The sequence below is a fragment of the Tamandua tetradactyla genome, chromosome 4, assembly GCF_023851605.1.
Source record: "Tamandua tetradactyla isolate mTamTet1 chromosome 4, mTamTet1.pri, whole genome shotgun sequence".
Lineage (NCBI taxonomy): Eukaryota > Metazoa > Chordata > Mammalia > Pilosa > Myrmecophagidae > Tamandua > Tamandua tetradactyla.
In genome coordinates, this window is record NC_135330.1 from 60781936 (window position 1) to 60808587 (window position 26652).

Sequence of the window (26652 nt, forward strand, 5' to 3'; positions counted from 1 at the left end):
ATGTAGAACCTCTGCGCTGCCCCCCACTGCACGCGGCAGAGCACGCAGTCCGACCTGGCCTTCTTCAGGTTCCCACGGCCCCGACCAGATGCCAGAAGTGGGGGGGGGGGGACTTGTAGGAGAGCAGACTTGGAAGATAAAACACCCGATCAGCTAAATAAGCATTATCGGTTATGTGCCGAACACTTTAGACCTCTGTGATCTGTAGAACTACCACAGAGGACATTCTTCAAGATAATGCTATACCAGCAATATTTGATCTTACCAGTCCTTTGAACAATCCACATAGTAGACGCAAAAAATGAATAAAAGAATTGAGTGAAGATGAAATCAGGACACTGAAACAGAAAAAAAATTGATGAAACTTCTGAACGGGAACAAAAACATAAAGAGGCAAATGACAGCAGTCTCAGAACCCAAATGCAGAAGAAGGAGGTAAAGAACAGGATAAAGGTATTTTACCTTTAATCTTGACGAGAAGGAACACAAAGGATACCCAGAATCTTTATCTGAAATTTTGATTCTTATGGGAAAACAAAACATACCGCTGGATGGACATGAGGCTGATGACCTTCCTGAAGGTCTCTTTACTCCTGATAATGCTCCAGCGCTGCTGGAGTGCCCAGTAAATTCTGGTGAAGAGGTCCTGAGAAAGCGCTTTGAGGCAACAGCAGTTAACACATTATTCTGTTCAAAAACACAGCAGAAACCAATGCTAGCGATATGGGAGAGCTGCATTCGGGAAGAAACGCTCAGGGAAGTGAGAGACTCGTGCTTCTTTTCAATTACCACTGACGATGTGGGGGACCTAGCAAGGGAAGGGCACCTGTCTCTGTGGGCGAGGTTTGTGGATGAATCTCATAACCTGAGTGAGGAATTTGTGGGCTTTCTCCCTTATGAAGCAGACGCAGAAATTTTGGCTGTGAAATTTCACACTAGAATAACTGAGAAATGGGGATGAAATATGGAATACTGTCGTGGACATGCTTACATTGTGTCCAGTGGATTTTCTTCCAAAATGAAAGCTGTTGCTTCCAGACTTCTAGAGAAATATCCCCGAGCTATCTACTCACTTCACTCTTCCTGTGCCTTAAATATTTGGTCAGCAAAATCAGTGCCTGTTATGGGAGTATCTGTTGCATTGGGAAAGATTGAGGAAGTTTCTTCTTTTTTCCATCGATCACCACAAGTACTTTTAGAACCTGACAACGTAATCTTGGTCCTTTTTCAGAGCAATGAAGAAAAGGGTGATGAACTGAAGAAAAATTGCCATTCTGAATGGACGGTCAGGCATGATGCTTTTGAAATTTTAGTGGATCTCCAGCAAGCGCTTGTTTTATGTTTAGATGGTATAAATAGTGTCACAAACATTAGATGGAATAACTGTATAGCTGGCTGGGCATTTCTACTCTGTAGTGCAATAACAGATTTTGATTTCACTGTTACCATTGTCCTATCTTTTACAAGTGCCTTTGGGAAAAATCTCCAGGGACAAACCTCTGATGTCTTCTTTGCAGCTAGCAGCTTAACTGCAGTACTGCATTCATTAAATGAAGTGATGGAAAATATTGAAGTTTATCATGAATTTTGGTTTAAGAAGCCACAATTTTGGTAATCAAACTTGATATTCATATGAAACTCCCTGTCAAATTCCGCAGAGATCAGCAAGGTAATTTGGATTCTCAGTTAACCCCAGAGAGTTACTATAAGGAAACCCTAAGTGTTCCAACAGCGGAGCACATTATTCAGGAACTTAAAGATATGTCTTCAGAACAGCACCTCAAATTTCTTAAATGCTTATTGCTGGTACCCTCTGCCATTGGACAACTCAAGTTCAATACATCAGAGAAACACCATGCTGACATGTACAGAAGTGACTTACCCAATCCTGACACACTCTCAGCCAAGCTTCATTGTTGGAGAATCAAGAAACATAGAGGGAAAGATCTAGAGCCTCCATCCACCAATTATGAAGCCCTTCGTCTACCTGACATCAAGTTTTTTCCTAATGTTTATGCTTTTTTGAAGTCTCTGGCTTCAAGCATTCTAAAGCTTTTTCCAAAATGGTTTCTTCTTAAATGGGCTCCAGTAAGCAGCCCCACCTTGAATGGGTGGAGACACATATCCATGGAAACAATAAAAAATAGTTCATAGTTACCACCCACAATTGGGTGTATCGCATTTCCATGGAAGCAATCGGAAAGCTCCCATCCAGGCCTCTCTCTCCAGCCAACACAACAAGCAAACTCACCACCCTCCCCCATCTATGTGGGACAGGACTCTCAGGAGTGTAGACCTTCTTGGCAACATGGGACAGAAATCCTAGAATGAGCTGAGACTCAGCATCAAGGGATTAAGAAAACCTTCTCAACCAAAAGGGGGAAGAGTGAAATGAGACAAAGTGTCAATGGCTGAGAGATTCCAAACAGAGTCGAGAGGTTATCTGGGAGGTTATTCTTATGCATTGAGTAGATATCACCTTGTTCTTCAAGATGTAATGGAGAGGGAACTGCCTGAAAATGTAGAGCTGTGTTCCAGTAGCCATGTGTCTTGATGATGATTGAATAATGATAAAGCTTTCACAATGTGACTGTGTGATTGTGAAAACCTTGTGTCTGATGCTCCTTTTATCTACCTTGTCAACAGATAAGTAGAATATATGGAATAAAAATAAATAATGGTGGGGGGAAGCTCCCACCCAGCAATACTGAATGGAGATTAAAGAACTTGGCTTTTCTGGGGTACACAACAGATTCAAACCAGCATAGTCACCATGTGTCTAACTTGCCCTTCTTTTTAGCAACCATAGTATATCTGACTGTATTAAATATCTGCTTAATTGTTTCTTATTCCATTAGTTTCTGCTTGGTCACCTAGAGACTGTAGATTTTGTAAGGTCCCAGACTATGTCTATTCTCATTCTGTCCTAAACCTCATGAGTCGGTCTACATCAGTTAGAATGCTTTTTGCTTAATTTGCTAAAGCAAATTTCTTCAAATCTTGGTGACTTAAAAGAACAATAATCAACAATTGTCTCTCATTGTTTCTATGGATTAGGAATCTTGGAAGGGCTTGCCTGGATAGTTCTGGCTTGGTCTCTCTTGATGTAACAGTCAAAAGGTGGCCAAACCTGAATGTTTGATTGGAGCAGAAGGAACCACTCCCAAGCTGGCCTATTCACATGGCTGGAAACGTAGAGCTGGCTGTTGGTGGAGGGCCTCAGTTCCTCTCTTAGGACCCCTCCATGTGGCCTGGGCTTCCACATGACTTGGTGGCTTGGGGGGGGGGGGCAGGCAGAAATGGGATCCTTTTTTTGACCTCACCTTTAGAAGTCACATATATCACTTCTGCTATGCTTCAGTGGTCAGGGCAATCATTAGCCCCTGCCAGATTCACAGGGCAAGAATGATAGACCCCACCCCTCACGTGGAGAAATATCAGCCACATTGGAAGAAGAGCATATGGGGCAGGATAAACATATTGATGTGGCCACCTTTAGGAGGTACAGGGTGCCACAGGTGTTGTGAACCCAAATCAAATGCTCATTGTGACATTTAGTATTTACTGGCATCAGAAACTAAAACTGTTATATCACAGGGACACTGAGATGAAGGGGAAAATAAATGCAGGGTCCCAATTCTTCCTTCTCCCTGTATCCATACCCTTTGCCATGAAATCTCATAGTATCTTCCTACCCTGACCACATGCCTTGCCTGGATCAATGGGGTGACAGCAGATGTGAGGCAAGCAGAGGCTTGAAAAACACTCTCGCACTTTTCTGCTTGCGCTTTTGCACCTCTGCCTCTGCCGTGAAAATAAGTACATGCTAGCCTGTTGGAGGAGATGAGACATGTGGAGAGGTGATGAGTTGTCTCAGTTGCCCCAATCAAAGCCAACTGACCCAAAGAGGTAAGGAGATGAGGAGCTCCAAGATGCGGAGAAGAACATGCAGACTTTGCAGGTTACAGACTTGTGAGCTAAATAAATGCATATGGCTTTAAGACCCTGAGTTTTGGGAGTAATCAGCCATAATGTATTTGTTGAGGCAATAAATAACTGGTATAGCCCTATCATCAAGTTTTCATGGAAGCACTTTCTTAAGCTGGGTGCCAGGGATTTGTATTTTAGTTTTAGTTCAGTATCTGTGATAAACAAATAATGGCCCCCCAAAAATGTCCATATTCTTATCCCCAGAACCTGTGAACATGAACTCCCATAGTGAAAGGTACGTTGTAGGTGTGGTTAAGTTAATAATCTTGAGATAGAAAGATTAGCCAGATTATCTGGTGGGCCCAACGTAGTCCTAAGGTCCTTATAAGAGGAAGGCAGAAGGAAGAAAAGAGGAAGGCAGGAGGATCAGAGTCAGAGAGGAGGTGTGACAACAGATGCAGGGGTTGGAGTGCTATTCTCTGAAGATGGAGGAAGGGACCACGGCACATGGGATGCAGGCATCCTTTGGAAAAAGACAAGGACGGGGAATTCTCTCCTAGGACCTCCAGTAGAAACGCCATTCTGCTGGCACCATGATTTTAGCCTGTGAGACACATTTCAGACTTCTGATCTTCAGAACAATAAGGAAATAAATTTGCATTTGTTAAAACACCAATTCTGAAGTAATTTGTTACAGCTGCAATAGGAAACTAATGACTGCATAGCCTCAAAGCAGTCAGTTACTGTTTTAGGCCTCAGTTATTCTTCTGGTAAATGGGGATATGTGGTAGGTAGAGGAAAGATGGGCAAAATTATTTGCTACTCTTCCTTTTGCCATTTGGGCTGGCCTGAGTGGTCTGCTTGGCCAATAAAATGTAGCAGAAGTCATGTTCTGGGACTTTCAAGGTTTGTTAAAAAAAAAAAAAAGTTAGTGGCTTCCTCCCAGGTTCTTGCACAGTCTTGGAAGCATCAGCCTGACTACCCTGAGGCGGCCACGCTGGGTGAGTACCTTGGACAACAGTCCTCACTGAGTCCAGCTTTCCAGCTATTCCCGCCAAGGTGCCAGACAGTGGTTGAGACTGTCTTGGACCCTCCAGACCAGTCCATTGCCTTCTGAGTACCTATGAGACCTCAAGCAAAGCCACATGGAACCAAGGAATCTCCTAGGCAAGCCCTGCCCCGATTTTTGACCCACAAGAGATATAATAAAATGATTGTTTTAAGCCACTATGTTTGGGGGCAGTTTATTACATAGCAACGGTTAACGGGGACAGTATATTAATACCCGCCTTGCCTCCCTCATGGGGTGGTTGAGTCTCTAGTGAATTAGCCCAGGCAAAAGGACTCTGGAAAGGGAGAAGCAAAATTATCATCATGCAGACGCAGAACAACTGGTATGAGAGAAGATAAGTAAACCCCCCTAATTAGGTGGCATTGAGGACAACATAATATAAATGTTTTAGTTTGAAAGCCACCAGAATGTGATAAACCAGAAACAGTATGGCTTTAAAAACGGGAATTTATTAAGTTGCAAGTTTACAGTTCTAAGTCCATAAAAATATCCAGATTAAGTCATGGCTATAAAAATTTTCAATCTAAGGTATCCATGGAAAGATACTTTGGTTCAAGGAAGCTGATGATGTTCAGTGTTTCTCTCAGCTGGAAAGACACATGACAAGATCTCCTAGCTTTCTCATCAACGGCTTCCCTGGGGTTCTGCCGGTTCTGGTGGCTCTTGTGGCTCTAAAGCTTTTTCCAGAATGATTCCCTCTGAAAGGGCTCCAGTAAGCAACCCCACCTTGAATGGGTGGAGACACATCTCCATGGATACCATCCTATCAAAAGTTACCACCCACAATTGGGTGGGTCACATCTACATGGAAACAATGAAAAAGATCAACATTGAATGAGGATTCTAGGAATGGCTTTTCTGGGGTACACAACAGATTCAAACTGGCACAATAAAAATGAGAAAACTGAGGTTCAGAAAGGGTGATTATCTCCAACCCCACTGCCAGAAAGCAGGACTAGGGGTTAGGTGGGTTGTTTTGCTGACACCTGCTCCATTGCTTTCCCTGCTGTACCCGCTGTCTCTGAGGATGCCCACCCTTCCTATTCCCCTACTTTCTGGATATCTATGGTCAGTTTTCTTTGACCAAACTGGCAAGTGCCACATGGATGAAGGAAAGATCAGGGCAGCCAGTCCATTTTAAGCCCCAGTTTTAAGTCCCAGACTGCTATTATCCTCACCCAACCTCTCACCAAAATTTTTAATCCCAGAGAATCACTGAACCCATTTCAGAACCTTCATATTCTTCAGGGAGGTCCCAGGAACAAAACTGGAGACAGGTGCCCAGAGATGAACTAGGACAGAGAGCCCAGCTTTACACTCAGGCAATGGCTTGGTTCTCCTCCGCTCTCTATATCATTTCTTCTACTGGCCTCCAGGCACAAGGCAGTTTCCCTGCGAGCTGTCATCCATCCAGGCTTTGTCCCACCCTGTCATTTCCCTGGAAGCTGGTGGGTTAGGTCTAGAGTTTGGTGAGGTGGTCAGGCTGGAGAATATGGTTCAGCAGAAGGTCTGGCTATTAGGGTGTGTAGAATTGGAGTTGGGCTGGGACAAGGGAGAAAGGAAGAAATTGCTGGTGCAGTCCCAACCTGCCAACTCATTTACTCCAACTTCCTTTTTCCACAAGCATTTTGCAACCATAACCTCTATGCCTGTATTTGTCAAACAGGAATAACAACAATGGAACTTTCAACCTTTCTCCAAATATGCCATCAAAAAATCTTAAATAGATTTTCCACCTCCCTTCTTTTCCTGCACTAGTCTACTTATCTCCCCAGTTGACATATGCCATGCATCTAGGAAATGACAGAGTAGGAGTTAAGATCACCAGCTGTGGAGTCAGCTAGACCTGGGTTTAAAGCTCAGCCTGCCCCTTAACCGCTATATAACCTTGGGCAACTCACCTATCCTCTCTAAGCCTTTTCTTTTCTGAAAAATCGTAATAATGATTGTCCCTACATTAAAGGGCCGTTGGGGGAATTAAATAAGACAGACCATATCAAGAGCCTGGCATGGAATGAGTGCTGAAAAAAATGTTAGCTATTATTATCTAGACTCACCATTTGGTTATCTCTGAATAAGTCATTATGCAAGTGACTTCTTCCCCATTTCTTACATGGAAGACAAGAAGCTGGGAAGTTGGGGAGACAGAGATGAAGAGCTTTAACACAAGGCATTTCTGCCCTCTGTTCCCACTCTGGGCAAGGTCAGACGGAGTGGACCAAGTTCAGAAATATTCCTGAATTTGACTAGAAACCCTGGGACTGGGGATAGGTTATCATTCTCTCTTTTCTGTTCATTTCTCTGCCGTAATTACATATCTTCCCATCTCAGTCTCCTACGTGATAGGGTAGAACAACATTCTTCAAGTAAAGGCTTAGAGAAAACAAGAAACTTTGGGAGGGCTCAGGTCCCATTTACAGCATTGAGAGAATAAAAATATGTCTTCATCTGTGTGTCCAACGTCTATGGTCTATTTGGAAATGGAAGGCACTAGGAAAAATGCAGAATGGAGTCCTGCCACTAACTGAGCCAGTCAACCCCTGCCTCCAGGCAGTCTGACTTGATTGCCTCTACTGAGGGTTAGGTAGGTCCCCAGTTTCCCTTGGAGACCTGAGCCAGTGATTTATGGTCCAGATGAAATGGAAATGCTACCTGATGTCTAACGCCCATCACGCCTCCTGCAGCCAAGGCCCTCTTTTCCCTTCCAAAGTGTCGAGACAGTGAGCAGACAGTCTCTGGTCCTCCTCTTCCCAGCAGGAATAGTTTCCGAGTTCATGTACACAGCCTGTCTCAGCGGGAGGCCTCTGATGGCACAATTTCCACAGCTCCACCTCGCAAACTGGTAAGGGGAGGGGAGAGTGCACACTTACCAGGACGCCCTTCTGAGGGGCTGTTCCAAATGTCACGATGGCAGGGGAGTTACATGCACAAAGGTCAAAGTGTTGTGCATCTGGAATTTCCTCTTGGCTCCCCTTCCCAGCAGGCACTAAAACATACCATGCTCATGACCCATTACACCAAGCGAGGTGTTGACAGCTATGAAACTGCAAAACATTTTCCATCCCCAGCCCCTGTTCTGGTAACTTCTCTCTTCCATTGCTTATTCCACTTTTTCCATATTTGCCTGAGATGAATGAATGACTAAATTCAAGGACTTTTTTTTTTTTCAGTTAAATGTTTGGAAAATGACGCTAGCACAACAATAATCCTCTTTCTCCCCCACCCTCTTTTTTTTTTTTTAGAAGACTCAGGTTTATAGAACAGTATCACTTGTATTACATGTCAATGAAAGCTCCAATTTTAAAAAGCCAATTTGTTAAATCTACACATAAATATGATTTTAATTTTATCAATCTTTGTTCACAAACTCATGTGTGCAAGAAATTCACTTTCCTTACTTTTATCCTCATTCATGGGGCTGGCAGAATCTTAGTCAATTCAGGTACTAAACCCCCTTTCCCTGGGCTGTGTCTATTTCATGGGGTGGATGCAGGATCTGATTTTCAATGTCACCTATTTGCCCAAGCATCCTACAAGTCTCCCTTGGTCCACCTTGTCTCTGCCAGCAATTCATTCTCTCATATTGTGGAAAGATGCCCCCGGTTCCCTCCTGTGGCCCCTTCAGGCTGACGGCTTGTTCCATTACTTCTCTGCAGTCTACCCTCCTGGAGTTACACTGCCTGCAGGAACAGTCAGGAGCTTATAGAAGGTTTTTACTGCTGGACATTCCCATAGTATTTCTTCTCCTGGAGCTTCTTCCCTCCTAGAGCATATAAGGTACAGGTCATCCTGTTCTTGGATTCCACTTGTCTCCCCAGTATTTACCCCCACCTCATCCCTGGGGCTCAGCCTGGTGCTGGCTGAAGAAATGGGTACAGGGGTCACTTCTTCAAACTCTCCAACATCTGGGCTTACTTGCTCCTGTATCAGTTAGGGTTCTCCAGAGAAACAGAATTAACAGAACAGATAAATATAGCAAATTATAAAGAATTGGTTCATGTGACTGTGAGGGTTGGCAAATCTGAATTCTAGAGACAGGCTGGAAGCTGGAAATTCCTGTAAAAGTTATGTTGAAGTCTGAATTCCTTATGCTGGAAACTCAAGGAGTGGAAGGTATAGTCTTGAGGCAGAATTCCTTCTTATTCTGGGACCCTCTGCATTTAAGGTCTCTAGCTGATTGGATGAGGTCCACCCACATTACTGAGAACCATCTCCTTTACTTAAAATCAACTTATTGTAGATGCTCATCTCATCTACAAAATATCTCCACAGCAACATATAGGCCAGGGTTTGACCAAACAACTAAACTTGATAACTTAGCCAAGTTGACACATAAAATTAAGCACCAAAATCCCATCCTCATGCTCCCCTCCTCCACATACCTGAGAAAACCTTTTCTAGCCTGAATTTTAAGAGGTGTTCATTAGGGCAGGGGAAGACAAACCTTAATGTTATTTCTCTAACAATATTTCTCTCCCAAATCTTTTAATCTACTTTATCTAGCCTAAGGGCACAAATGGGGTTAGAGATTGATGTTTGCTCTGCCGATATAAACCTGCCCTGGGGCAATGGGTTGAGAGAGGCCTGATTTGGGGGGAGGCAAAGGAAAGGCAGAAAAGGATACAATGGGCAGAAAAACATAAGTTAATATTTCAGAAGATTTTCCTGCCCTGCCTGAAGACTCACAACTTTTCAATATGGTGGCCACATGTCTAGTATTTTCCATGAGCGTCCCCAATTTGAGTAATTATGTTCTTTAAAAGGAAACCCTGTGTTAAATCAATACCTAAATTTATTTTCAATTGCATGCTTTGGTAGGGCTTTCCATCTAGGTACATTAAAAAGTACAAATGGGAAGTGGGTGGGAGAATCCCTTAAGCACTGCCTCAATTAGCTTATGGATGGGAGGCTTCCCTGCCAAGTGCGTGTGTCAGCGAGCCCATTTCTGCTGACCAGACCAAGGCATTTCTCAGAAGCCCTGTCCAGAGAAAGGGAGAGTATCCCCGATCATTTCCAGCTCTTGGGGGACAGCAAATGTACTCTGCAGTCTTCCATGCCTGCCAGAGCACCTGCCCTGGTCCCGAGAGCTGTGGAATCCCATCAGGTTCAAGGACTCTTTCCAAATTAATCTCAAAACTGATTATGCCTGAAATTTGGAGTAGTTACAACTACATCTTTCACTCCTCCCTGTGTCCTTGCTCTTGTCTCTTGTCCCAAGCTCAGCATCCCTGGCTTTCTTAGTTTAGAATCAGGGTTGGCTTTACTTAGAGAGATGCTTTTAAAGCAGTAAAGGCAAGTCTCAGGTGTACAAGTCCCATCAAGCCTGACTCTCACCTCTGCTTTTCTCAACCCACAAGCTGTCCCAGCTACTCCCATGCTTCTACCACCAATCTGCAGATGACCTAAATCTTTGTCTCTAGCCTCCATTTCTCACCTGAACTCCACACCTGTACACCCAACTGCCTGCAGAACATTTCCACTTAGATGTCAGATTTGAAAAATCTCAAAATGCAACTTGTCCAAAAGTGAACTCCTAATCTCCTACATAAACCTGATCCTTCGTTGTTTTCCTCATCTTGCTGTATCTCATTTGATAATGGGTTCCAATTTCTGTGTGCCAGTGGATGGACTTCTGGGGCTTTCTGTGAGTGCCCTGAAATAGCATGCAAGATTTTGCATGTATACACATTAAGGGAATGGTAGTTTTTATCAAATCCTGACTAAAAAACAAAATTCTGTCACTGATCTACAGAATCAAGTCCAAATGCCTTTGAAAGGCCATTCATTATCTGGCTCCTCTCTATTTCTCTGGCCTCATCTCCTGGCACTTTCTTCCCAGCCCCAACCCCCACATCTCCTGACCTATGCTCCATGCACCCAGAACTCTTGCAGTTCTTGAAAAATGACATCAATTTAATGTACACCATTAGTTCAACCTGAAAGGCATTGCTTACCTCTTTGCTGGCTACTTTCAGGCAACACTCCCTCTGCAAAGCCTCCCCTTGCTGACCCAGGCAGAGCTCCTCCCTAGCACTCTCACCTCCATCTGACACCATTATACTGTAGGGTAGTCTCCTGCACCCTGGGTGTGTTCCTTTTAATAAAATACAGATGCTCCAGCACTGCCTCCACCCCCATGATTCAAAATTGTGAGGGAGGAAGGCTCCAGGGGATCCAGAGGCACACCCTGCATGGAGAACCACAAATGTAGGGACTTCCTTTGTATTCATATTTCCTTGATGCACTAGATTACAACACCTGGAAAGCAGGGCACTTGCCTCAGGCAACTGTCTATTCCCTGCAGCACTTAGAAGACTGCCAATGAATAGTAGTATAAGCAAACTCTGATACTGTATGTGCCAGGAACATGTATTAACTCAGTATCTCACAATTTTCCCATGGGGTATACTATTAATCCCATTTATAGATGAGGAACACTTGATAAATGAATGAATAAGTGAATCATACTTTTTTAAGAGGCTGCTTGTTTTAGGGAAATCTGAATGTGATTTATTTCAAAAGATGACCTTCTCTTCAGAATAAATCCAGACTTTTTAGCTAGTGAGTGTAACAGTATTATGGGTTGAATCATTTCCCCCACAGAGACATGTACAAGCCCTAAGCCCTGGTGTTCTAGTTTGCTAGCTGCCGGAATGCAATATACCAGAAACAGAATGGCTTTTATCAAGGGGAATTTAATAAGTTGCTAGTTTACAGTTCAAAGGCCGAGAAAATGTCCCAATTAAAACAAGTCTATAGAAATGTCCAATCTAAGGCATCCAGGTAAAGATACCTTGGTTCAAGAAGGCCGATGAAGTTCAGAATTTCTCTCTCAAGTGAGAAGGCACATGGCGAACACAGTCAGGGCTTCTCTCTCAGCTGGAAGGGCACATGGCGTCATCTGCTAGCTTTCTCTCCTGGCTTCCGGTTTCATGTAGCTCCCTGGGAGACATTTTCTTTCTTCATCTCCAAAGGTCGCTGGCTCGTGGACTCTCTGCTTCATGGTGCTGCAGCATTTTCTGCTCTCTCCGAATCTCCCATTCTCCAAAATGTTTCCTCTTTTATAGGACTCCAGTAAACCAATCAAGACCCACCCAAATGGGTGGAGACATGCCATCACCTAATCCAGTTTAACAACCACTCTTGACTAAATCACATCATCCAGGGAGATGATCTGATTACAGTTTCAAACATACAGTATTGAATAGAGATTATTCTACCTTCATGAAATGGGATTTTGATTAAAACATGGCTTTTCTAGGGGGCATACATCCTTTTAAACCAGCACACCTGGTCATGTGGCTGAGAAGTCATTTATAAATAGGATCTTTGATGAAGCTAAACTGAGTCAGGATGGGCTATAACCCACTATGCACAGGAATTGTAGACACTCCTATGTAGACACACAGGAGTCAGGAGTAGATGGGGAGAAAGGCAGCCGTGTGATAGAGGCAGAGATTGAGTTATGGATTGTCGGCAGGCTGTCACTAAAGCACTACAGCCTCCTGAGAAAGCATGCTCCTGCCAGCACCTTGGTTTTGGACTTCTTGCCTCCAAAACTGTAGGACAATTAATTCCTATTGTTTAAGCCCACCAGTCTGCTTGTCACAGCAGCCCTGGTAAACTAAGACACATAGATTTCTAGTTGCCTGTTATAATCAGTCTTTCCCTGCCATCTCAGAATAAAAACTGCATTCGCCATCCTCCCTTGTAGCTAGGTTTAACCATTGGCTATGGGATATAATCAGTGGGGGCATCTGCTATTTTCTGCCTAGCAGGCCATTCCCTTCCTCCTTTCTGAAAGGTTGGCATGAGAGGGAGCCCTCTAATGCCACATAGACAAAGACAAAAGCTAGGGAAGAGGGAACAAGATAGAAAGAACCTGGGCACCTAACTACTTTGTAGGGCAGACTGCTGCACTTTATCCATATGAAAGAAATAAACTGCTTTGATTAACATATTACTATTTTGTTTTATGTCACAGCACATGAACTTATACCCTAACTAATCCAATGGGTTTGCATAAAAGTGTATCATAGGCCCAGCACCTGGCGGGCCTTTTGGAACGTCACAGGTAAATAGATATAGGAAAGCTCCTTACCTGTTAGACTTTGTGTGGTGAGTGTGAAAGCAGGTATCTGGAGGACAATCCATGTGACAGATGCTCAGTGTTCCCCTCACACTCTAAATGTCCCCACAGTTCAGGGGCAGGAAACATCCCATTCTGCTCTGACCAGGTCCAAGGAGGAAGAAAGAGAGAAGCCAAGGAACAGATGGGCTTATTTTTCAGAAAAGAGACTTACTTGGGTGGTGGCAGGACCATATTGGGGCTGCCCAAAGCCTACCCAAGTAGCTGCAGGACAGTCCAGACTGAGCCAGCCTCTTCCCAAAGATAAAGGGGGTTGGATTTGGTATAGACAGAACCAGAGAGTGCCCAAACTTCTGGCCCCCAGCCCCCAGGACCAGGCCTCTAGCTTCCATCTGCTCTCTTGGCAGGACAGCGATCGGAGGAGGATTCTAAATCATTAAGCTATTGTAAAGCCCCTGTCTGCACAGGAGGTGGGCTGCTGTGCCCATTTGCAGCTGCCCCTACACGGAATGAAGCCTGAAAGACCACCGAGTCTTGCCCCTTATCATAGAATCAGTGGTGACACTCCTGGCCAGAGGTCAGTTGGAGGGGCTGGTGAGGTTCAGAAAACAATGCAGAAAGGTCAGAAGGCAGGGCTCAAATCACACCACGACCACAGCACCAGGGTGATTCCCGCCTTTGCTCTCTTCCCATTTCTCGAGGCCCAGTTCATCAGGCACAGACTCCTCCAGAAGCTATTCTCGTAACTCACACCATGTCTTCCTCCTAACTTCCCACTACTCTCAGACATTCACCCACAGTTCAATACCCAGGCACCCCCTCCTGGAAAGCCTTCTCTCTTCCCAGTCTGCTTGTCTTAGCTTCCCTAAAGAGCTGTGAGCTTTAGGGGCAGAGAAAAGTCTTATACATCCCAAACCTCCCTCACCGTAGCTGGGCACCCCACTCAGGAGATTTAGAACAGCCTGTTTCATTTACTGAGTCTTAAAAAAATACTCCCCCTACCCCAAGTAAAATAACTCCAGGTAGTTGAGATGGATCCTGCAAATAAAATTGCCCTACATTTTAAAATGAGATTTTTGGGTTGTCCCAGGAATGTTATTTAGAGAAGTGGTATGGCAAGAGCTTAAAGGGTTCCTGAACTAGACTTGGGTTCAAACCCCAGCTCTGCCTCTAGCTAACCATAAATTCATAGGCAAGTCTCTTAACCTCTGCGCCTCAGTTTCCTCATCTGTAAAATGGGGATAATGATAGCACCTACCTCATAGGGCTGGTGTGGGGAGTGGAATTGCTACTGTAGGTGAACTGCTTAGAGCAGTGTCTGCCACATAGCAGAGGCCCGTAGTGTGAGCTTCTCACTAATTAAATAATGTGATTCTCGCATGTCTCATGAGATTCTCACAACACTGGGAACACCCCGGGAAGTGGGTAAAATAGCTCTCCTCTTCCACAGGAGAGGAAACCAGCCTCAGAGAAGTTAAACAACTTGCCTTAGGCAGCACAGCTAACCAGTGACTGAGCCATTACTCAAAGCCAAGATCCTGAGCCCCACAGAAAGACGTGGCACACGGAAGCCCTGAAATCTGGCTCTCCCGTGGCATTCCTGTGGCCTCCTCACACATACCTGAGGTCTCTCAGCAGCAGTCTACGCCCTCCCCGCCATGGACGCGGGGACTGGGATCATGTCTCACCACACCCCTGCCCTCATGGGCTTGGGCAGGAAACCACCCTGGGTTCCAGAGGCAGTGCTGGTGGCACGGTGGGCTGGTAGGAGCCGCAGCACCTCGGCCTCTCCCAGGGCCTGGCCTGTGCTGGATCCCTGTAGGTCCTAGCCTGGCGTCCACCTGCCAGGGCACTGCTGGCTTGGCAGCCCAGGGCCCAGCAGAGAAGGGCAGGTTCCAGGCCCCAGGACTCTGTTCCTGAGGAGGTGCTGAGAAGGGGGCTGGATGGAGGCCTGGGACAGGCTGGGGACAGAGAGGGAGTTGAAGGCTTGCTATCTGGATGGGAGTTAGACATTTTCTGAGTGGCAGAGAATATTTGGGCGGGATCCTCAGGCAGGGTCAGCCTGGGGAGAGACACCCCAAGAGCCCTTTGGGGGGTGCTTAGTGAATGGATATGGGGGGGCATGCTGAGCCCTTCAGGGTGTTTGGGGCTCTGCAGCTTGCCTTGGCTCTTCACAGATGTTTTGTTAGGTCTCAGAAGCACCCTCCGGGTAGGTACTGTTATTATCTCTATTTAATAGATGAGGAAACTGAAACTCAGAGCTCCTCTGACTCCAGTGCAGAGGCCTTGCTGCCAAACTCACCTTCGGACAAGCCACAGACCGAAGCCAAGGAGATCAGGCAGGCCCCAGCCACGTGAATGAGTGGAGACAGGGCGGGGGTAAGTGGGGGTGGGGAGGGACTGTCCGGCAGGCGCGACTCAGCTCCTGTTGATTGGTGCCAGGTGGGAATGTAGCCTCAGGATTGCAAGATCTTTGTTTTTTTCCAGAGAAGCCAGAAATCTGGATTTTTTAAAATGTGAAATTGCCTATTTTTTAATGTTGGCAACTAATTTAATTTCTTTTAAAATGTCTGGTGGGCTAAACAAAACACATTCTTGGGCTGGACTCTGCACCAGGCTGCCAGTTTGCAGACTTGGACCCACACATCGCCTCTAAGATGCCAGTAATGCTGGAATTAGCCCCCACCCTTCCCACATAGGAGCCTCACAATGCCTGAAATTTTACCATTAGCAATTCACTCCTTTGGATTTATCTCTCCCCCTGGATGGGTCACACACAAATAAGTCTAAACTAAAGTATTAGTGAGGAATTATTTATTGAGTGCCTGTATGTCAGATTCCTTTTTGTTGTTATTTTCAATTTTATTTAATTTTGTTAATTTTTTCTTATATTTTTTTAACTTGTTTACTTTTACATTCATTTTATATGTCAGATTCTATCTTGAGTTTTGGGGATATAGGAGATAACTTGACAAAAACAGATAAAATCTCACCCTCATGGAGCTTATAAGACCATAAAGATAAATTCATAAAATACATAACATGTTAACTCTAAGTGCTAAGTAAAAAGGTGAAGCAGAAAGAAGGGTTAAGAAGTTTCACACAGGTATCGCAATTTTGAAGAGTGGCCAGAGACAGCTTCACTGAGAAGGTGAAATTGATAAAGAACTGAAGGAGAGAGGGATGGTGGGAGGAACCCTGCAGGGAGAGGGAATGGCTAGTACAAAGTCCCTGAGGCCCAACTGAGAGTCCTGGAATGGCTGAGAAACAGGAAGGGAGCCAGAGTGACTGGCAAAATGAAGGGACCAGAAGCAGAAGTCAGAGAGGTGAGGGGAGTGGAGAAGCCAGAGCCTCCAAGGTCTTGGGTTTTCCTCTGAGTAAGACTGGCAGCCAGTGATGTTTGAGCAGAGGAGTTGTAGACTCACTCCTGCAGCCTTGTGGAGAATAGACTGCAAAGAGGCAAGGGAGGAGGCAAGAAGACCATTTTAAGAGGTGTTCTAGTTTGCTAGCTGCCGGAATGCAACACACCAGAGACAGACTGGCTTTTAATAAAAGGGGATTTATTTCCTAGTTCTTCAGAGGAAAGGCAGCTAACTTTCAACTGAAGTTCTTTCTTACGTGGGAAGGCTCAGGGTGATCTCTGCTGGCCTTCTCTCCAGACCTCTGGGTTCCAACACTTCCCCCAGGGTGATTCCTTTCTGCATCTCCAAAGGCCTGGGCTGAGCTGCGAGTGCTGAGATGAGGTATGCTGAGCTGCTTGGGCTGTGCAATGTTGAGCTCTCTCGTTTAAGCACCAGCCAATTAGATCAAACATCATTCATTGCAGCAGGCATGCCTCCTAGCCAACTGCAGATGTAGTGAGGAACAGATGAGGTTCGTGTATCATTGGCTAATGTCCACAGCGATAGAACTAGGTACCTTCACCTGGCCAAGTTGACAACTGAATGTAACTAGCAGAAGAAGCAATTGAAATAATCCAGATGAGGGGATGATAACGGCTGGTACCATGGTGGTGGCTGGAAAAGTAGTGAGAATTGGTCAGGTTCGGAACATATTTTTATAGGTAGACCCAGTGGTGTGCTGGTAATGATTTAACAACTGGCTCTTTGAGAGTGGTGCCTGAGTTCCATGGCATAAATACTCCTAACAGGGCTAATTTCAAGCTATTAACAGGATGTCAGTTTTCTTGCAAGATTCCTAAAAATGGAATGATTGACTCTTGAGAGCCATATGGATCAACTCTAGTAAACCACTGGGTAGACCTAACAGGATTTGTTAAGGGATTGCATGTGAGAGATGAGAGAAAGAGAACAAAAACTATTCCAAGATTTGGAGAATTGCAGTTACTATTTATTTAGATGGGGAAGAATATGATTAGGTTTGGGGGGATCTATCAGAGGTCTCAGTTTGGACATTATAAATTTGAGAAGCCCATCAGATATCCAAATGGAAATGCTGAGTAGTCAGTTAAATATACAAGTCTGAAGTTCAGGGAAGAGGTCCAGGCTGGATCTATAAATGCAGAAGTTATAAGAATGCATGGCTATATATAAAGGCAAAAATGTAATGGAGACTATCCAAGAAGTGATTATAGGTAGAAAAGATTAGCTGACCAAGGACTGAACCTGGGAACTTTGACATTAAGGCAATTTCTAGATTTCCAAAGTTTTTTTTTTAATCATGAATTTTGACTAATCTTTCAATTACTGTTACATTAATATTTGCTCTTATTATTTCCTATCTTCTACTTTTTTTGAGTTTTCTTTTCTTTTTTCCTAACTTCTGATGAGAAATGCTTAGCTTAATAATTCTTAGCTTTCTCTTTCCTGTTATATTTTAAGGCTATAATTTTTCTTCTAAGTACAGCTTTAGCTGCCTCTCACAAGTTTTAAGTAATATTTTCTTTATTATTCACTTCAAGATACTTTCTAATTTATATTATGATTTCTTTTTGACCCATGAGTTATTTAAAACTATGCTACTTAGTTCAAAGAACATTTTGTAATTAATTTTCAGCTTAACTACATGTGGTCAGAGAATATGCTTTGTATGTTTCCAATCCTTTGAAATTTGTTGATATTTGTTTTATGACCCAGTACATTGTTGTATCAAATGCCTCTAATTCATAACCTTTCAGCCTCCACTCTGAGTTCAAGCTGCAGCTGTATCAGATATCTCCATAAGAGCTTTGACTCTTCTCAAGTTGATAGCCTCTTGCATGAAATATGACACTTATTTTCAATTTCTGCCCCACAGCATTTTGATATTGAAGGCCCTATTGGAAATTTGCTTTTCAAGTGCATATGTAGAAACCAGAAGTACAGAGGAGATAACTTCCCCAGGAGCAAAACTCCACCAATGGGGAATTGAAAGCCAATGGACAAATGCTTCTCTTGGTCCATCCTCAAGTGGGAAATTCTGAAAGGCTTTCCATATGCCCCCAGTAGGTCCTGGGTGAAATCCAACCCTAGCTGCTCTCAATGATGACATTGATAGCACACCCTTTATTTATTTATTTTTGTTTATTTATTTTTTATTTATGATACATACCACATACAAACATTCTTATCACATGATCATTCAGTTCTTGTTATATAATCAATAACTCACACTATCATCACATAGTTGTATATTCATCATCATTATCATTTCTTAGAAGATCTGTATCAATTCAGAAAAAGCAATAAAAAGAAAACAGAAAAACATTCATACATACCACACCTCTTACCCCTCCCTTTTCACCGATCACCATCATTTAAATCTACTAAATTTACTTTAACATTTGTTCTCCCTATTATTTATTTATTTTTAATCCATATGTTTTATTTTTTTATTTGCCTGTTGATAAGGTAGACAAAAGGAGCATCAGACACAAGGCTCTCACAACCACACAGTCACACTGTGACAGCCATATCATCATACAATTATCTTCAAGAAACATGGCCACCGGAGCACAGCTCCACATTTTCAGGCAGTTCCCTCCAGCCTCTCCTTTATACCTTAACTAAACAGATGATATCTATTTAATGCATAAGAATAACCTCCAGGATAACCTCTCAGCTCTGTTTGGAATCTCTCAGCCACTGACACTATTTTGTCTCATTTCACTCTTCCCCCTTTTGGTTGAGAAGATTTTCTCAATCCCTTGATGCTGAGTTCCAGCTTATTCTAGGATTTCTGTCCCACATTGCCAGGAAGGTCCACACCCCAGGGAGTCATGTCCCACGTACAGAGGGGAGGGCAGTGAGTTTGCCTGCTGTGTTGGCTGAGAGAGAGAGGCCACGTCCGAGCAACAGAAGAGGTTCTCTTGGGGATGACTCTTAGGCCTAATTTTAAGGGATTAAATTTCATATGAACAAAGCCCCAGATTGGAGACTTGGCCTATTGCTTTGGCTGTCCCCATTGACTGTGAGAATATCAAGAATTCTCCACTTGGGGAAGCTGAATTCTCCCCCTTTCTCACTATTCTCCCTAGGGGACTTTGCAAATACTTTCCTATTCACTGTTCAAATCACTCTGGGATTTATCTGGGCATCACTCTGGACAAACCTACAAAATCTTATGCCCTACGCAAGGTTCCTAGTACTATGGTGTTCGATTAAACTGTCCATATAAGTCATATTAGGAAATGCGCTAGTCAAAACATAAATTTTGTACAAAATAAACATTTTTTGCTTGTCTTGCACATATGTTAAAATTTTAAAATATTAATTATCATCTATTTTCAACACACTGCATTATTGACATTCCTTTGTTCTTCCTCATGCAGAAACATTTTTAAATTTGCACATTTAGTCACTATCATTATACACTCTAGGCATTCCTAGGTTATACCATCTCAGTCTTTATTGTCTATCTTTCCTTCTGATTTCAGTTGTGCCCCCAGCCCTCCTTCCTCTATCATTCTCACATTCAGCTTCATTCAGTGTTCTAACATTATTGTATTACAGTTAGGTAGTATTGGATAGCACTCCCTTTATATTGATTTTCCTCCTTCCTTTTCTCCCACCAGGCCTTTGCTTCTACTCCCTGGGTTGCCTTCCAAAAAAATTACCTGCACAGAAGTCCTTGATATTATTAGTGCTTCTATTTGTCCCACCTACTCTACATTTCTTTTTCTCCCCTTTCTTGCCTTTGGATTGATTGTATTTTTATCATTTTATTTTCTCCCTTACTAGTTCAGAAGTTATACACTCCATTTTAGCCTTTTAGTGGTTACTTGACAAATTACAACATATTTATTTAACTTATCAAAGTCTATGGTTATTAATAACATCATCTTTTTAAATGCATTAGAACACTCTAACTCCGTTTATCATTCTCATGATTTTCTATTGTTTGGGTATTTTAATCTTATCTTTTATTATTAAACCCAACAGGACATTATTATTACTGTTTTATGCAGTCAGTGTTCATTTATACTTACGCACATATTTGTCATTTTATTTGTTCTTCTAGTTGCCTCTCAGACCTTCCATCTGGGATCATTTTCCTTTCGTCTGGAGTTAATCCTTTAGAATTTTCTTTAGTGGAATCAGCTGCTAACAAACTCCCTTTGTTGTCAGTTTTACCTTATTTTTATCATCTAAAAGCATCTATATTTCACACTCATTTTTGAAATGTATTTTTGCAGAATAAAGAATTTTGTTGGCTAGTTATCTTCACTCAGCATATCGAATTTTTTTTCTTTTAGGATAAACTGTCTCTTTTCTCTGGATGCTTTTTTCTTTTGTATTTTATTTATTGATGTAGTATTGAAGTACGGTGACGGTGCCGTATGAATTACTTGTTGAATCTTTAGAACTTTTCACCTGTTCCCCCATGGTATTCCAACAACCCTATCAAGATACGAGTCATTTGTATTAAAGCAGAAACTAACCTCTGTACCCTCCAATCAATACCCACCCACACCGTACGCACCTCTGGTCTTATTTCTATCACCGTATATCAGCTTTTTCTTCCATTCTTGAAGGTCATATAAATGAGATAAATCAGAAAGTACGCTGGGTGCCTTCACCTTTAGCTCAAAATAACGTTTTGAGATTCATTCATGTTGTTGTAATGGATCAGCTGTTCACTCTTTTTATCATTGAATTTGACACAGCATTTATCCATTTTTCTCTTGGTCGATATCTCTGGATGTTTTTAATATTTTTCTTGGTGCTAAAGTTTCACAATGGTATGTGTGAGTATGGATATCTTTTTATCCTGCTTGAGATTAATTTGTATTCTTAAATTTGTGATTTATCTTTCATTAGTTCAGGAAAATTCTCAGCTGTGATCTGTTCACATACAGCCTCTCCTGTATTTCTGGGATTCCAATGAAATGTACATTTGTTCTCCTCACTCTGTCCTCTATGTCTCTTAACTTTTATAGTTTCCATATTGCTGTCGTTCTGTGCTGGATTTTGGATAATCTCTTCTATCTTCTAGTTCACTGATTCTTTTCAGCTGTCTTTTAATCTTTTATTTTTATTAATTGAATTAATTGTTTCTAGAAATTCAAGCTGGTCCTTTTCTAAATATATCACTTGTTATAATTTCTTATTGACTGCAAATATTTTCAAACATGTCTTTTATTTTTCTAAATGTAGTAAATGTAATTGCATTATACTCTATGTTTGATTGTTACAAAATCTTATAGTTTTTGCAGATTGTTATATCCACCTTACTTACTTATGGTGCCTGTTCCCTTGTGTATTTCATTATTTTTTGTTTACTGCTCATTATACTTGAAAAATAATTTGGTGGGAAAATTTGAGACTTAGAGCCTCAAAAAATTTGAGACAAGGGAGCCTTCATCCAGAGAAGCGTGTTTGTTGGTTTGTTGTTTTTTCGCTTGTGCTAAGCACTGGGGGGCAGTACTAATCTGGGATGCCCTTAAATTAAGTTCAAGTTCCCTGGATCACCCAGTGTTGAGAACTCTGCCAAATTGTTATCAAGCTGGTACAATTTTGGTTCACCTTTACCCTGAGTGCATAGTCCTTTGGAATCTGTGTTTATTAAGGGGAGTGTCTCCTATCTTCTTCCAGCCCTGATCTTTGATTTCTACCCTCTTCGTCCTTGCAGGCACCAAAACAAAGTTCAGTGTCTGATGCTCCTTATATCGGGAGCATCAGAGGGTATGGACAAATTGAGTAAAAAATATGGTAAAATATAAATAATGGGGGGAAACGGGTAAAGTAATTTGGGTAGATGGAAACATTGGTGGTCAATGAGAGGGAGGGGTAAGGCATATGATATGCATGAGTTTTTTTTTTCTTTTTAATTTTCTGGAGTGATGCAAATATTCTAAAAAATGATCATGGTGATGAACACACAACTATGTGATGATATCGTGAGCTACCGATTGTGTTCCATGTATAGAAAGCATGTGCGAAAATTTTTCGCAATAAAAATGTTTTTTTAAAAGTTCCTATTTATTGGGATTAGCAAATACCCTCAGTTTTTCTCTCTGGAGTTTCCATTTTTCCTTTCAATTTGGTGTGGTTGTTTCTTTCTCTTTTGAGAGTTCTTCTTTTTTAGAATCTTTTAAAAACTCTTTTATGTGACAGTTTTACTTGTTTTTAATGGTTGGGCTGATCCTGACAACCTAATCCACCATTGCAGGAAGTCAGAAGTCCCACTGAGCAGCTTTAAGCTGCCTGGGGTAGGGGTGGGGTGACATAACATGGATCTTTTAGGGGTGATGGAAATGTTTACATCTTCATTGGAATGGTGGTTGCATGAGTATACACATTTGTCCAACCTCAAACTGTACACTTACAATGAGTGCATTTTATTATATGCAAATTATAGCTCAAAAAGTTGAAAAATTAAGTAAGAAAATTTAAGTAAAAACTAAGAAAAATTACCTCTGCTGATGAGGAAATGACTATAGAGGGGAAAGGAGCTCTGCACTGGTCCCTTGTTCAAGGAGTTCCGGACCCACTGAGGGGCTTAGAGAATGCGAGTGGGACCAGGAGGGTGGGAGTGAAGGAGGGACACGCCCAAGCAGGAGCAGAAAGATGAGTGGGCTTTGTGCCAACCCCATGCACTTGAGGTAAGAGAATACCTGGGTCCTTCCCAGGTGATGAAGGGGTTGAGGTGGGACCAGGGAGCTGGACTGAATCACGTGGGGAGTAACTGGCAGGACACGGAGCAGGGCAGGAGGAGGCGCCTGGAGCTTTGTGAGGCCCTAATGGAGAGGAAGAGTGCTCCGGAGAAAAGCAGCCAGGATGGATGATTTAATCCCACTGCAACGTGGTAGCTAATGGATTTCATATCCCCTCCCTGAGCTCAGCCACAAGAGTAGCTGACAGACCAGGGGATAAAGGAAGAAGTGGGGAGAAAGGGAGGGGGACTAAACTGAGCAGCTGGAGGGAGAGGAAAAGGACAGAAAATGAAAAACTACATGAATAAGGGAGAGGGAGACCAGGAAAGGAAGGAAGGAAGGAAAGAAGGAAGGAAGGAAGGAAGGAAGGAAGGAAGGAAGGAAGGAAGGGAGGAAGGAAGAAAGGGAGGAAGGAAGGAAGGAAGGAAGGAAGGAAGGAAGGAAGGAAGGAAGGAAGGAAGGAAGGAAGAAAGGGAAGGAGGGAGGGAGGGAGGGAAGAGAAAAGGGAGTGAGTGGGGAAGGTAGGCAGAAGAACAGAGAAGAAAGGGTAGGAAGAGGGAGGTAGAAGGACGAGGACAAGGAAAATGGTCTTGACTCGATAGGAATCAGGGTATAAAAGCCTCCATGAACCAAATTACCTCTACATCACCTTTACAGCAAGAGAGACCATCATCAACCCAGTCTTGGAGATAGCTGGCATCCCTTCAGTCCCCCGGACTTCCCTTCCTCCTTCTACCCACCTCTCCCCACGCCGCACCACCTTCCTTATTTTTGCCTCCAGAACAAACAGGAGAGAGGGTGGCAGCTTGCCCAGAGAACTACTGCATTCAGAAGAAACCCGACAGATGAGTAATGCAAATAACATGAGTGCTAACGCAACACCCAGCCGTTCACCAAGCACCTGTCTCCAAGGATCCCAAAGCTCTCTTCAAATCCAAGTTCTTCTTAAGATGAAACAGGAGGAGGCTCCTCTGTCCTCCAATGGGGATCTGCATGTAGGAACGAAGCCTGAATTCCAGCATTAGAGAGGCAAGCTAGACCAAAGGAAGAACTTTCTGACAAGATCATTTCAGCTTGAAGTGCTTGATTAACAATGATTTGGGGAAATGAAGGCAGGGTGGAGTGGAGAACTTAAGTTTCTGGGGCTCAGTAATGACAGTGGAGCCACGGCTGCCCTGGGCTCCCCACATCATCCTTTGCTAACTCCACAGCCTGGCCCGTGGAGCAGACAGTCAGGGCTGCCAGCCACCTTCAAAACATGTTTTGCCTTTTTGCCTTCATTTTGTGGCTTGGCTCAACTGGGCCTAAAAATTCCCCACACCTGGGGTGGGCCAAGATGGGACACACCCTTGCTAATATCACAGTTTCCAGCTGGGAGGCCCTGCTCTGTCCTCTCAATGTCCTTATAGGATGAGACAATGATTCCGGCAGGGGACCGTCTGGAGATGGCAGGAGACATCAGGAGGCCATGCCGTGGAAGCTCCAGAGGTCTTACTGCCCAGCCCCTAATTCCAGCACCTCCCAAGAAGGGCCCCGCAGGATGGTCTTCTGAGGCTGGTGCTGGATGCATCAGCTCACTGCAGAAAGGTACCCAGTTGAAGGGGCAGTACATCGTGCCCCAGTAAATTATTTCTCCAGCTCTCAGCTCTCTGCCTGAGCTCCCCTGGCTAGATCCCCTGCCAGTGGACTCGAAGGCCAGCATAAACACAACAAAGGAAAGGCAGTGTCTCTTGGCAAGGACACCTCATAACAATGCTCTGGACCCTTCCACAGCACTGCGGCATGAGCCACAGCCATGAAAAGTATTTATCCTTTACTCTGCACCTTTGGGGTCAGGCAGTTGTTAGGGGTCTTGGTGGCATTGATTGACCAGTCTAACTGCTTGTTTTAGCCGGTGGATCTGCTCTTAGAGTAGAAGAAAGCAGATCTTTTGCTTGCTCCATGCAGCACTTAACCCCAAAGGTCTCCTGTCCCTCCCTGGGCACTAAGCCAAGCAGGGCCCCCTCCTGCCCATACCATCAGCTGGGAGAATCCCTTGTCTCCCTGTCTTAGGAAATGCCCTGTATGTTGGGAGGACCCAGTCCCTGCCTCGGGGCATCTCAATCTGATAGAAGCTCCCAGCCTAAAGATGGAGTCAAGCCACAACCAAGAATGGACACAGGAAGACTTAGGAACAAACTGTAGACGAGTGTGGGAAGGGGAAGCTGAGTGAGCTGTGGGAGCAGAGGGGCTATACAGGTCTGCCCAGGTGTGAGGGAAGCCTTTCCTGGAGGAGGGGGCTTTACCGATTTCCAGGGCAGGATGGCGCGTAGGCTGACTGAAGCACCAGGCCTGGGTGAGGGGCAGGGGGTTGGCAGCTACCCTCAGGGCTGTGTGCTCTCTCCCTCAGCCTGGTGTGGCCTGCCACAGAAGCCCGAGGTGCGGGCAGGAGTTCATGCCTTTGCAAGGCGTTGCTGGTGAGATCCTGCAGTAGCAGTTCTGAGCCCAGGAAGCTGAGGAAGAAAACAGAGCTGAGAACGTTTGTGGTTTTGGTATTTGCCTCTAGCTGGGTCCTTTCACTTCGGCCAGCTGGAGGTGGGAGACTCACAACCTGGGAACAGAGCCTGGGTGGACAGCCACGTGGCTGGGCCCTCCAGCCCTGTGATTTGGCTGTGAATAAGGCTACGGCTGTGTATGGGGGGTGGAGAGGGGATTTGGGGGTGGGATGGGGAGAAAGGAGGGCAGGCACCACTCTTGAGCTTCAGGCCAACCGGTCATTTTCCCAGACTGGGCAAGCAGAGCATAATAAAGAGAAAGGAGACTGAGGCTTATGGGTGTGATGAGAGGAGTAGGTGAGGGTCTGTGACATCTGCTGCGAAAGCGATGCTAGTTCTGTTATTTTCAGTGCAAGCCATGAGTTAGGCCTCAGGAGACCAGGAGTCCAACCCAACCTGACACCAGTGATTGGGTGGGCAGGCACCAGCCATATTCATGCTTTGTTAACTAACACCCCACACATGCGTGCACGCACACACTCACAGACAATAACTAGTGCAGAGCCTTTGGGTTTCCATTCATTCTGTAAGTGTTTATCAGTATAGCAATGAGAACATGGACATTGAAGCCAGGCTGCCAGGGTTCAGTTCTAGCTCTGGAAATTCTGACTGTATAATAGTCTGTGCTTTAGTTTCTTCAACTGTCAAACGGAGATGAGAATAGTAGTACCTACTCCTTGGGTTGTTGTGAGGATTTAATGAACTAATGCATCAAAAAGCACATGCATGGGGCATAGTAAGCCTTAAAAAGTGTTAGCTCTTCTGACCTTTAATATTTATCTGCCAGGTCCTTTGCTAGGAGGTGGATTTCTGCCTTGGAGACCCTCCAATCCCACAGAGGGGATAGATATGGAAACAAGCAGTAGCTTCACTGTGCAGGAAGTTCAATAACAGAACACCTGGAGGAGCACAGGTGAGAGTAAGCTGCCTCTGC

General features: G+C 44.0%; 1 pseudogene; it reads left to right on the forward strand.

The window, feature by feature from the left end:
* Positions 1–25657, forward strand: LOC143680257 (52 kDa repressor of the inhibitor of the protein kinase pseudogene; annotated as a pseudogene).
* Positions 25658–26652: the final 995 nt, after the last annotated feature.